General features: G+C 40.3%; 1 protein-coding gene across 3 annotated transcripts in view; it reads right to left on the bottom strand.

Moving 5' to 3' along the window:
* Positions 1 to 13,415, bottom strand: part of ERBB4 (erb-b2 receptor tyrosine kinase 4) — a 643,185-nt gene that overhangs the window by 313,549 nt on the left and 316,221 nt on the right. The gene's annotated exons all lie outside the window — the stretch shown is intronic.

Below are 13,415 nucleotides of genomic sequence, written 5' to 3'. Positions count from 1 at the left end.
ACAGGTTTTCAAAGTCCAAAAAGATTAACAGAACAGAGATGTTTTTAGAAAGAAAAAAAATATTTTAAAGCCTGCTCTTTTAGAAAATAAACATCATGCTAAGGAATTTAAATAAGAGGCCTAGATATCTGCAAATGCCTTTGAAAAGCGTCATTTCAACACTCACATAGAACCCCGCCATCCTTAGCAGCGCTTCACACAGGCTGAGTGATGCTCCTGCCCAGAGCTGCTCCCAGAAACAGGATCTCCATCTTGGAAAGGGTCTCAAATATGGCTTTCAAATGTCATTTAATTCCATGCCTGCAACAGCCTGCAACCACTGTATACACATATATTTATGTGTGTATGTGTATTTAATGGACAGAAATTGATTAACTACTTGTGTGCTTAAGTGGATGCATGCACTTTTTCTTTCCCTTTGGCAAAGTCGATACCTTAATACACATAAAGAAAAATCCTGCTTAGAGTAACATGCACAGACTATAACTAACATGATGGGGACTCCAGTCAATACCATAACAAAAACAAACAGGCAAACAATAGCAGGCATCAAACTGAACATATTGCATACGTATCATTAACAAAGAAAGGCAACATGAATTTGCAGCACAAAGGACAGGCTTTTGCTTAGCTGGTTGCCATGATTTAATATGTAAGTGTGCAAGAACCTTTTAATTAGGTTTATAAAAGTTCGTAAGATTATTAACAAGTGTGGCAGTATACATGAAGAAGGATTTATATGCCACAAACTCTATGCAGTAGCTGTCCTTCTAAAGTCAAAGTCTGTACCCAGCTGAAGCTGCTGAAAGAGCTCTGGAGCTGTTTCAAGACTTGCTTGGCATCTAAACAGAGCACAGTGTCATTACAGGACTTTGATGAGAGCCCAGTGAGTTGAGCTACGTTGAGAAGTACGGTTCAGTAGCTCAATATTAAATGTAGAACTACATTATACCCCAGGACACTGATTCCATTATAATCAGAAGCTTTCCAGCACTTTCATGATAGCTTTTTGCTTTCAGACATTTCAGCTTAGCCAGTTTGGTCAGGAACTTGTTTTTCATTGTACAGAAAAATTTCCTTAAGCTGGGTTTTTTTAGTCTCTCTTCAGAATTTAGAAAATATTAACATTACACTCACAGCTACAATTTGTCCACTGATATTCTAGGGATACTGTGATTGCTCTAATTAATTTAAAGTGATGTTTAACTTGGAACTGAGTTGAAAAAAAATTAAAAGCAGTTCCAAAACTGCATCTGACCAAGTCCTTCCTGCCAATTTTTGTCACTTAGAGACATGTTTTCTATTTTTTAGGGTATCTTATTTACTGCCAAAGAGCATGCCCACCTGAAAGGACCCTAATTCAGCACACCACTGAAATTATACAGAAACACACTCAGCAGCAAATCTTCATTCCAAAGTTGTTTTTTTTTAAAAAAAAAAGGGGCGGGGGGGAGTAAAAATTTTTGTACTTGCTAATTGTGAACCATCCCAAAAGCCCTGTACTTTGTTTGGTTTATCCAACAGAAATGACAATTTTTTGTAAGTATTTTGACAAGCCACAGGGTCCTTTCCAGTCCCATAGCTTCTATCATATTGCAATGTCTAATGCTATTTATTTGCTGAAGAAACTGCCATGTTAATCCTTGCAAAACAAAATCATGAAAACAAACCAAAGGATTTCTAATTTACTAGAACACAGCAATCTGACCAAATCTAGTGGTCTGTTTTATTAATCTGTGGTTTCATTTTATTTCTTTGATTTAAATTTGAATGAAAAAGAGCAATAACATGTTTTGCAGGATGGTATCTTTTCTGGCTGGTCCAGCTTGAGAAAAAGGTACTGGAAGTACAGCAGGTAGCTCAGGTTTTGGCCACTCCTGGCCAAAGCTGTCACACTGCCAATCACTGCGAGTTTTGACACGTTTCTTACTGAAAAGGAACACCTTCCTGCTTGGAGCTCACTCCAAGCTGTATCAGAGCCCTGCAAAGACACCTGTTGGCTTCCATGCAGGCTCACAAATCCTCACACCAGACAGGATCAGCCAGCCTAATCTCCTACTCTGCAACTCATACCAAGGTTAGGCAAGATTCGCACCTCTCATCCTTTGTAAACAAGGCTGAACGCTTTCCTGTTCAGGTGTCCTGAACTCAGGTATAAGTTCAGGTATCCCAGTGCTCTATTTGAGATGCTTTTACTTCAGCATTAATTGGTGTTCCACCAAGTAGGCAGAGTGACTCAGAATGACTCAGAGCAGTGGTAATTTGAAATGTCACCTCCTAGTTTGATTCTCCTGCTAGGGCTGGAAGTCCTTGCAAAAATACATTCTACATGTGCCTGTCCCTCAGGAAAGAGGAAAAAAAAAAAAAAAAAAAAAAAGAGACAAGTATGCAAATAACTGCACTTTGTTCCCATAACCTACAATTGAAATAGAAAGAGGCAGATTAATTGCCAATAGATTTAAAGCTAAAAGTTTCCTACAGGGAAATCCAAATGAAGTCTGGCAACCGCCAATCTTGATTGCTGACCACCGTGATTTTGCGGGACTCCCCCCTAACCCCATTACAGCATTATTTGGATTGGGAATTCCCAGTCAGCATGACCTTGCCTTTCCTTGTCATCTTTCCAGCTCATGAGACACAACGTGTTATGTGAAGAAGCTATCAAGTGAGGCAGCGACTGGCTCAGGTTCCCATAGCACTCCTGCTGCTTTGGTAAATGCATTTTAGCTCTCCAAAGTTGTTTGTGTACGGCAGCAGGAACAAACATATACATTTGAATGAGGAAAAGGCTCAAACTCACAAGCTCCCTGTCGTGAAGGGACAAGGGACACTGTTCATTGAGCCCTCTGAGCAGACACCTGGCTGTCCAAAAGCAGATGAAGAGATGCCGCTTGAGGATTCAAGAGCCAAAGGTGTCTGCCTCTCCGACTGGGCCTGTTAGGTATCAGATCCTGAAATAAGAAAGGGCATGCTTCTAGCAGGAAACAAGAGGGGGGAGCATTAATCCTTGACAAACCTGAAGCCTCAGGAGCTTCTTTAAAACCACACCAAGCCACAAGATTCAAGTCCGATATATCTACCAGAAAAAAAGCTCCACACTTATATTTTTGGACAGGAGATGAGTATTTGTGCCTCACAGCTTGCAGTCCCTAAGGCCCAGCACTGCCCTGCACCCTAAAAACAGGCACGGTAGGTCTAGAAACCAGTCTCCCAACAGCCTCCACTATTCACAATATAACCCAATTTCTTGCTTTTAAACATAAAAACGCGTCACCCTTGGATGGATCTAGTCAAGGCCATGTGTCCAGAAACTCCTTGTGCCTGCAGGCACCAGCCCGCCCCGGGGGGCGACTACAACATGGCAGCCGTGGCTCTCCTCAGCCATGCTGGTGCAGCCGCTTCCAAGGGCACAGGGCCACAATCTGACACCAAAACGGTTATTTTGAGAGGTTATTTTTCGGTTGATGAACTGCAAAAAATGAGCTCTAGACAGCCTGTTTCCTTAATTACAACTAAAATTAGCTGAGCACAGGTAAAGCATTTTAAGCTCCCGAGAGCAAAGCCAAAATTATCATGTCACTTGGGAGTAAAAGGCAAGATTGTTCCTTGCCATCTTAAATAGTTCTTCGGCTCAAGTCAAATGAATCCGAGTGAAACGGAGCAAAATAACAGCAAAAACTTCATCATTCTGCCCAGAACAACAGATCAATGAACGATTAGGGAAGCTGGCGTTTCTCATAAACACCACCAAGTCTCCTTAACATCTCTCGGGGCAGGTTAGGCTGTGCTGAGGCACTGAGGAGAGCTATAGCGTGGGGGCTTATTTCAGTAGCCGACGTGTTATATATCCAGTTTCTGAACTTGATCCAGCCCTTGCTGCCACATCTGACTGGGCACACATCCCCAGCACATGAGTCAAACCTGCTGCAGGGAGTTGGGTCATGCTTGTGGGGCCCCAAGCAATTAATAGTATTTTAGGTTAATTTTTCCCTTTTCCATAAAACTCATCTACATTTCGACTCTGCTTTGATCTCACTTTAAAAGTGCCAGTAAACACAAATGCAGGAAATGAGGACCACCTGAAGGAGGAGTGTTTAATTCACAAACAACGACAAAAAAAAAAAAAAAAAAAGACAAAGCATATATATTCAGCATATTCACTCGAAAGAAAGTCAAAAGTCTTTGCTTTCCCAGCACTTGTTTTGCAGTGAGGCAGAGGTGCTTTGGTCCCCAGGAGAAAGCAGGCAGGGTGCCACCCCCGGGGTACGGAGAAAGTCAGCTGCTGGGAAAAGTCTGGAGAAGCACAGGGTTTTCCACAGGGAAGAGGGTTGTTGTTCTTCCACCACAAGAAGGGAAACAGAAAGGACAAAAAACATAAGATATAAATAGGGAATAAGCCAAATGGACACTTTTCATCCCATCTGTTGAAATACAGTAATTTCTATTTTCAGGGGATACCCATTTCACGAGGCAAAAGCAAGGCTCCTCGCACAGCTCGGCTGCCAGTAGATAACAGAAGTCTCCTGACTCAGATCCAAGGAGCTAAGATGACCCTCCAACATGAACTGTGTGCATTGTCTCATTACATTAAATCCTAAGAAATTCAGATTTCTAAGTGATACGAACGGGAAAAGAAAATATTTCCTAAGTGAATCATTCTTTTTTCCACCTTAACATGTCGTAGCATAGTGAACACGACTAGGCACCACCACATGAAAAGCTTCTGAATGAGATGACATCTCAGGTTGACTTGGAACACATTCCACTTTTTGATCAATTAAAAGGTAGGCATTTATATCTGCTTAGAACTGTACAAGATCCAACTGGCCAAATTTGTTTCCTGTTTTTATTAAAGGCAAAACCCCGCTATATGGCAAAGACGACACTTGCTTAACTTTAAATAAGTTCTCACAGAAATCCTAATATCCACCTTCACAAAATTCAGCTGGGCATGTTTGTGAGTGTGCTGCTAACCTAAACCACCATCAATTAATTATTTGTGCATACATTTTCACCCATGCAATGCAATACATCTTTCATTGTCATAATTAAAAAAAATTAGCATTTACTGCAGAACCACAAAGTGGCCTCTAAGCAGCTACAGCACTTGTAATGCTAACTCTAAGGGAAACACTAATACTCAAAATGGGGAAACAGCTAGACTATTGCAATTTATAGAGCTCAATTAGCAGTTCCATGCATTGCTCATTGATGGCTATGAATTTTTAATGACACGATAAACTGAGATTTTTCAAAGGACTTCAGGAGACTTATTTATAGAATTCAGGCATATCGCTGTTGCCAGCTTCTCTCAAATCCCCATCCATAACCATGAGAAAAACGTAGTACGTACTGACATTTCCCATGGTTAAGAGGACATTTCATTTATAGACAGCGTCAAAGCTACCACCGAGCATGCACATAAGGAATTTTGTTCCACAACAAGCTCACGTCTTGTCTCCTTCCACGCTGTGCATCCTTCAATTACGTCAACACTTGTGAAATTGTGATGTTAAGCCCTTCCGAGCACCAGCGGTTTTCCAGATACGCTGTACAAGCTTCAATAAAAATCCCTCAAGTTTGAGCACACTGATCAATATCAGAACAGAGATTGTAAAAAACATTTTCTTGGTGCCTGATCCAGAATCAAGCGGTGTATTGTAGCTAGAGTTCGCTTGGTGCTGCAGAGAGGTTATTGCCCAAACCATTAAAGTTGGAGCTAAGATTCAAACTTGGTAAAAAAAAAAAAAAAAAAAAAAAAAAAAAGAGGAGAGGAATTTCTGGTAGTCTTTCAGTTTGCTTTAAGATGTATCGAAGGCAAATGAAAGGCTTAGATGTCATTTTGTTAAGAGCTGTGCCTAAGGAGTCTTGCACTGCTGCATGGCTGCAGAAAAAGACTGTGATTCAGTTATTTAAGACAGCTAGTAGAAACCTTAGGTCATAGTCTTGTCCTCACAGACATCTAGCCTTCTTCGGTAATATGCTTACAAAATATTAATAATATCCTGAGCAGCAGATCAATGGATTGAACACAGCATCTGATTTCCTCAAATGTGAAGTAGCAGTCAGTTAGATGGATCTTTTGTTAAAGCTGTTAGAAATTTGTAAGTGAAGATTTTGCTACATAATTTATAGAACCCACCTTGGGAGTTGTTGAACTAAAGCTTTGTTTTCTGAATGTTTGGTCTTTACATTTCATTATTTCAGGAGTGAGACTTTTCATACGTAAAAATAGGAGAATCAGCTGTGTAGTTATTTATTTGCCAGCTTCGATGTAGGAATCGCACTGCTACATACATGAGGAAAGTTAGGCTGAGTCTGAGCTAATACACATTACAGGAGGGTCCAAGGAGGGCTTGGAGGCAAAACAAATGCCAGTCTAGAATCCATTAAACTGCAGATAAATGCCCAAATATGGCATTTGGAAAGGAAGCCCCATAAATAACACAAAAGTAATGGAGATGGACAAATGCATGGTGTGCCTCTGAAATGTGTATTTTGACTCATTTTGCAAAACAATGAAGAACATGAAAAATGAAATAAAAAATAAATAATAATGTGGGAACTGGAACATTAAATGGAAAACACAGGTAAATAATAGGATCAAATTAGCTCTTTTGCTTTCAAATTTTGAAATACAATTTCTAAAGATGTATCCAACAATCCTTCCTGTTGACCGAGTTAGACTTAAGCCCAGGTGTCAGCTTGCACCATGCGTCTATGCCTACTTTTCAGTTAAAAATATCTGAATAGAGAAACTGATCAGGCTTACATCAATATCTGAGAGTCTTCCCAATGCTTTCTGTCTAAAGCATGTCTCCTGTTTGTGTATCTGCTTAGAAAGTATCTAACTTTCAGGTACACAGGCTGCCTGAGTGCACACAATAAATCCTAAGCTGTTTATGTTGAGCAACAATATGACCTAGACAGTCCCTACTCTGTAACAACCCAATCTTCACAGCTAAAACCTTTTTGTCCTAAGGAAAGCTATGTATGACTACATATTTAGCAAATCAATAAGAATTTTGACATTAAACTGTAATACCTGATTGGCCTTCAACATACTTGCAGAATGGTTTCCAGGAGAGTTTATTGTATTGTCTCCCAGGGGAAAATTTAGTCATAAATTAGATTGGAAAGACTAAAATGAGAGTATTATGCTCTTACAAAATGCTTTACCATTTTGGCTGTTTACTAGTAGCTAAATTCTGAAGAAACTCAAAGCACATCAGTTTATAGCTGCCCAGTTACAGAATTTCCAACTGGAGAGATTGATGCCTTTTGCTTTCTCTGCTTTTGGGAGCTTCAATCAAGTAAATCATCGTTTCTTTTCAAGCAGCATAAAATTGCACAAACTGCTACTTCATAAACCAAATAATATCAACACAAGAAGACTTTTAGGAAAGCAATAACCATGGGAAAACACATCCCCTTTTATCAATTTCCCGCAGACAGCCATATCCTATGAGAAGCTGTGAGCACATTCAAAGGTCTTGGAATGCTTTCACCATGAAAGACAAAGCGAGGACCGTCTCTCCAAACAGATACCTGAAACTGCTTTAGAGAGGCAGCACAGGCCAACAGCATGAGCACTGCCTTGGGATGTTGTATCTGCCATCAGCTTTATTTATTTCTTTTTCGTAGTTTGACTGTGTAGTCCTTTGGAGCAGAGGTGCCTCCCTAACAATGCAAGGAGCCTTGACCCCAGCTGTTACCTTCACTGCACAACGCTTCAGGGTCCTATTTACACAAAGTGCCAACTGCACAGCCACAGGCATCCTGAGATGCCCATGAACTGAACCAAGTTGGCGTACTCGTTTTGGCAAAACAAGAGATCATCTACAAAAGAAGAAAAAAAGCATTCTGTTCCTCCTCATTCCCATTTGTGATACTCTAAAATCCCCATGACATTTTTGCCTGACTAAGTCTTGGGACTTAGCTGACTAAGTCTTGGGAGGCTGCTTACTTGGTCTTCCAGATTACAGACCTGGTTGAAGTACACCAGGGAGCCCATCCACGCCCAAGTCTCCTTCCCACGGGAATAAAATGGAAGAGAAGGAGGAGCAGCAGGACCAGTGCTCAGAGTCTCTCACAGCTCAAAGCACTCAAAGCTTTTTCAGCTTATGTGCACCCTGGGACAGCAAGTGAATGGTTTTACACAGGGAACAAAATGGAGAGGTTGGAGAAGGATGTCTTTCCCACAATAGTTATGAAAACGTCTGATCAGAAGTCAGATGCAACAAATGCAGCGAGGCTGTAAAAGGGTGTACAGAATTACACACTACTGTAAGCAAGCTGCCTGCTAAGATCCTAGGAATGTTTTGTGGGCATTTAACAGTAGAAGTAGGTTTTATTTGTTCATTTAATACATGATGGCTGACAGGCTTTGCACATCAGACATTGTGATTTCTGTTATCCTAGCACACTGCCAGGTTGGTATGAACTACAGGCAAGTCTATAGTTAGATAAATTAAACACGTTTATTCTATCTCCCCACCATCTACTGTGGAAGCAATGGGAGCCCTTGGCTGGCATGATTCCCACTCCTTGGAGTGATGCAGAATGAATTAAACATCCCAAAGATCTGGTACAGAGGTGAAGTTGAACGACAGGACTCTCACATTTTTCTATTCAAACTGCAGGTGAAGGTGTCAGGCCACTCCTGAAAGCAAAAGGCTGTTTCTATTTCTGGATGCAGGAACTGACTACACATAGTGAAAATGTGTTAACCTTGCCAAATTTCTGCTAAACATTCTCAGTCTGGGGTTTTGGTTTTTTGCAAGAAGCAAATAGCTAGCTGTCCAATCCTGGAAAAGTAGTTAGCTTATTTTTGGAGACTTTTGCTTTCCTTTCTCAAGAAAATACTTTCTTAAAAACATTCTTGCAGTTTGTTTTGTATGTGCAACAACTGCTCTATAATGAGTATTTTAAATGCATTTCTTGAGAACAACTGACTTTATGGGCACACTAGGACATTTCTGCACACCTAAATTAGTGAATATTGGAGGAATTGTTGACTGCCTGCTTTCATTGAAGAGAACCTTCATCCAAGTATCGGATTTTAGCAACTCTTATTTCTAGCTGAGAATATACAGATACATAATCTGAGCTCAACATCACACCTACCCATTGAAACTGTTACAAAGACTGAAACTCTAATCTCTTCAAGAACAGAAACCCTGGAGAGATTCATTAATCGCTGGCTTTTGATTAGGTTTATTTCCATTAAGATAAAAAGTGAAGAGGCTTCTTCTTTTTAAAGCTGTGTTTTCATTTTGTTTATCTAGAAGCTGGAGAATAGCTCTGTTATTCAGGCTTTAATAGATTGTTAAAGTCTCCTTCAAGGATAGATCCATAATTTATAACATGTGAGCAATTAGTAAATGCATCTGATTTTCAAATTCCCAGGTATTCTTTAGGAAAGACACGTAAACGCCAGATTTTGATATTACGCAGGGTGCCACCAACCAGGAAAACAACCTCTAATCTGCAGTGACTGAACTAACCATAAGGTAAGATTTTCCTCTGCATTCATTCCGCTGCTTTTCTTCAAGGGGGAACGTTAAAAACTTCTCCCACTCATTATATTTTCCTGTGTGGTTACTGAACTGAGCAAGACATACAATCTTACAGGAGATGACAGCTTTTTTAAAATCATGTCCAGAATAACCAGACACCTTAAATATACCATTGTTCCTGTATGCAATTACTGAAACAATGAACAAATGGTGGTTCCCTCAAGGTGCACAACAATTTTTTTTGTTTCAAAGGTGAGTTTATGGAGGGGGGGGTGTTGGAAAAGTTCTACATTTTTTTTTTTTTTTTAGTTCCTGGAAAAGAGAGAAAAAAACCTAAGTGGTTTGCTCTTTATATAAAAATTCTAAAAAGCTTAAGAATCAAGAGTCTAGAAGAAATGGTAATTTTATGAAAGGAAAAGATGGGGTAAGAGACCAGAAAGGAAAGGGGAATTGCTCGTGATCAGGAGTGGAGAAGGACAGGATGTGTCTCTCCAATGCAAGGCAGATTCAGGCACTTGTCATTCTGGCATTATCTAATTTCCAAGTGCTTGAGTTTGCAATCTTACTACTTTATTTTTATATCATTTTGTTCTGTTTTTAGGGACAGCATGGCAGAAAAAGTGTAATACTCTGTACAAGATATTATTTCCTTCAATACTTATCACCCGCAAATGATTGGACAAGCAATCTTTTGCCAATGGCCTAATTAGAGGAAACCTCTACATTTAATAACGTTCCTTAATGTACTGAACCACACACAATAGCTTGTTGAAGGAGAAAAAGCAGAGCTGTTATTGTCATAGCTAAGGATGGAAGAAAGGTTCAGTCATTAAAGTCATCACAGAAACAATGTTATTAACTACATAGGAATAATCTCAAAGGAGTTCCCAGCTGATTGACAATAATAAAATAATTCAGCAAGCTAAAAAAGGGCCTCTCTCCTCACCTGGTTTTATTAATACCCTTATTACGTTTCCATGAAAGACAGCTTTTGAAGAGCAATTATTGTTCTTAATATTAAATGAAATTAAGCATGACAGAATTTGAATCATGTCTTTGAATCTCCAAACAGAGGGTGCTCGCCAGTGCATCCCTCAGCTGGGATGTGCCCTTCAAGCAGAACAGTCCAGCAGCCAGACCCCCAAACCTCATGATCCTCTTGTGACCCTGAGATACGGAGTGCTGCACTCGAGTGAGCCAGGCTGTGTCCAAACCCCACAGAAACAGCAAAGTCTGGGCTGAGTGGACTGAATTTGTCCACTTCTGCCTCCTTAATCTCACTGACCACGTTGGGGACGTATCCTCCATCAGAAAGAGGATGCAGCAGGTTTGAGCTGTCATCCAAGACCAGGCTTTAGCGTACCCAGAAGAGATTCTCTTCCAACAAGGGCCTCCTCTTCCCAAAGTTAGCAACCAGATGTTGGCCTTGAAAATCTGTCATTCAATATTCAGAGGTGGAAAGAAAAGACAGCTAGAGAGAGAGAGAGAGAAAGAGAGTGCTCAAGGACCCAACTACATCAGGCAGCCAGCAGTGGTATTTCATAGATATTAATTACTTTACAGTCTGTAAACTATATAGACAGTGCCAGCTGCTGTGAGCTAGGACCATCAAAGGTCAGATTATCATGAAATCACTACAGGAGAGGTTGCTTTTACTTAGCATATAATTGCTAAAGCTAAGCACACTCCATATAACCAGTAGAAAAATGAATTATTTAAATACACTTTTTTTTAACAAATAGCATTACCATTTTAATTATACCAGTATTAATTTAACTCTAAAAAGTGCCTGAGGTTTTTGCAGAATTAAGTTTTGCCATGCTGGAGTTCTCAGAAATTTCCGATCTGCATGACATGCATCTGTGTATCTATATATAGCTTTTATATGTATTTACAAATACACATATATGCTTAAAAAGTGTGTTTGTATTCTTACAGAATTTCTTGTCGTCAGATGTTTTCTGTGTCTCAAAATACAATCCTTAGGTAGTTTCCTCACCGAATTGCATGTTGCTGTGAGACAAGAGAATAATCCTGGCTAAAATGACAGCTTTTTCTCAGTTGAGCAAAACCCGTTCTCATTCTCGCAGCACCCAGCCTGGCTTTAAAGCTCAACTGGCAGGTATAGTACCAGGTTAAAGTTGCAGGCATTTCTGACTCCAAACGACTTTTTTCTTTTTACCCAATTCCTTTCTACTTACAGCAACTAGCGCTTTTGAGAGAAGATAGAGGATAGCAGGTCAGGGGTATTTTACTCTCAGAGATAGGGTATATGGTCAGTACACTCAGCGTCAGCCCCCACCACATCCACACAGGTTATTTCCTGAAGCACCACATTATTTCCAGAGGTTGCAGCCAGACAGCTACTCTCTCCATATTGCTCCACAGCCTGTTTACCCAATTATTTTTCTCCTCCCTCTTTTCTCACATGGCCCTAGATAGAAGAGACACTTTTAGAATTCTAATAGCTCATTATTCCCATGCCTTGAATGTCAGTTACTTTCATGCATTGTCCCACCGGTTGAGGGCTGTGTTTGCCCTTGCTTCCTGACCCAGTCTTCCCAACCTCAGAACTCCCTACCACATGCACCAAACACACCTTTCAGGCTCCAAAACCATCTTACTGAATGAATAAATCAGTTCAGTTTTATTGAATTAATTTAGTAATTGAATTTATTGGATAAATTTGTTTTGTGATTATTACATTGGACAGCATAAGCCTTGATCCTTTGGAGTCAATAAAGAGTATTTCACAGGCTTTGAATCATGTCCTTAATTAGTCAGGGCATGCCCCCAAAAATAATTTGGTCATACAACAACCTTGCATAGGTATTTCCAGGCTGTTTCAAACCAGCCTTTTCTATCCCTTAAGCCATGAGACACAACACTTGCTATGTGCAGAGCACACCTCACATGCTTCAACATTTGGAAAAGGTGATGTATGTAACTACATAACCAGCCAAGCACTGGGACTTTTAGTTGTCTGCTCACTTGAAATATTGTGTGTGTGTGTGGGAGCTTGCACATGTTGCACTTCAGACTCCACAAGTCCTACACGCTGCAGGCAGCAGTGGCTCATGTTTAGCTCTGTGACTCGCAGATGCAGGAAGATATTTACAGTATTTTTCCTAATGGGCTTCCATGGTTGGCTAACCTTTCAGCTGAATACTTCACCATCCTACTTTGCCAATTCCTGTTACAGTACTTTCCTATCCCTATTTGACCCCGCCAAGCCATGAATATTTGATACTAAATTAAAGCATTACAAACCAAGGGATAAAACCTTTCCAGGATGCAACCCTCACAGACCTTAATTACATTTGCTGGGGTGAATGTTAAAGGCCTGTCATTGCAAGAGCTTTGGCCTTTGCCTTCTGTCAAACCATCGCTTGAGAAAGAAGGGAACTGTCACCTGCCCACACCTTCTCAAAAGCCAAGGGTTTTTATTTTACTTGACATTTGCTTGTGTGCTGGCACTGTCCTTTAGTTTAAACTACTCCCAGGTATTGACAGCAATTAATATACCATTTAAGGTTCTGTTTTGCTACACTAAACAAGCCAAGCTCAGGTCTTCTAATCTCTTCCTTTTAGAGGCTCTCTGTTCGCTTCCACCAGCCCAGTAGTTCATCTCTCTGCATCTCTTCCCCAAGAGAGGATTCAGTAAATTTTCCTTTACCTTCAAAAAGCTGCCAGCTTTTTACATTCGTCTGTCCATTTAGGCTGTAAGCATTCCAGAAAAGGGAAAGGTCTGTGTCACACGATGTCCTTATGCTGTGTAATGAAATTCTTAACCGAAATGAAGTTGACAAGTCAAGAGTAAAACACAAATTATCAGTAGTTACAGAAAAATTGCCATGATCTTTGCAAGTCAGTGCTTAGAGTTCAGTGAAAAGACCT

The sequence above is a fragment of the Falco peregrinus genome, chromosome 8 (genome assembly GCF_023634155.1).
Source record: "Falco peregrinus isolate bFalPer1 chromosome 8, bFalPer1.pri, whole genome shotgun sequence".
Lineage (NCBI taxonomy): Eukaryota > Metazoa > Chordata > Aves > Falconiformes > Falconidae > Falco > Falco peregrinus.
This window is presented reverse-complemented; position numbering and strand designations above follow the sequence as displayed.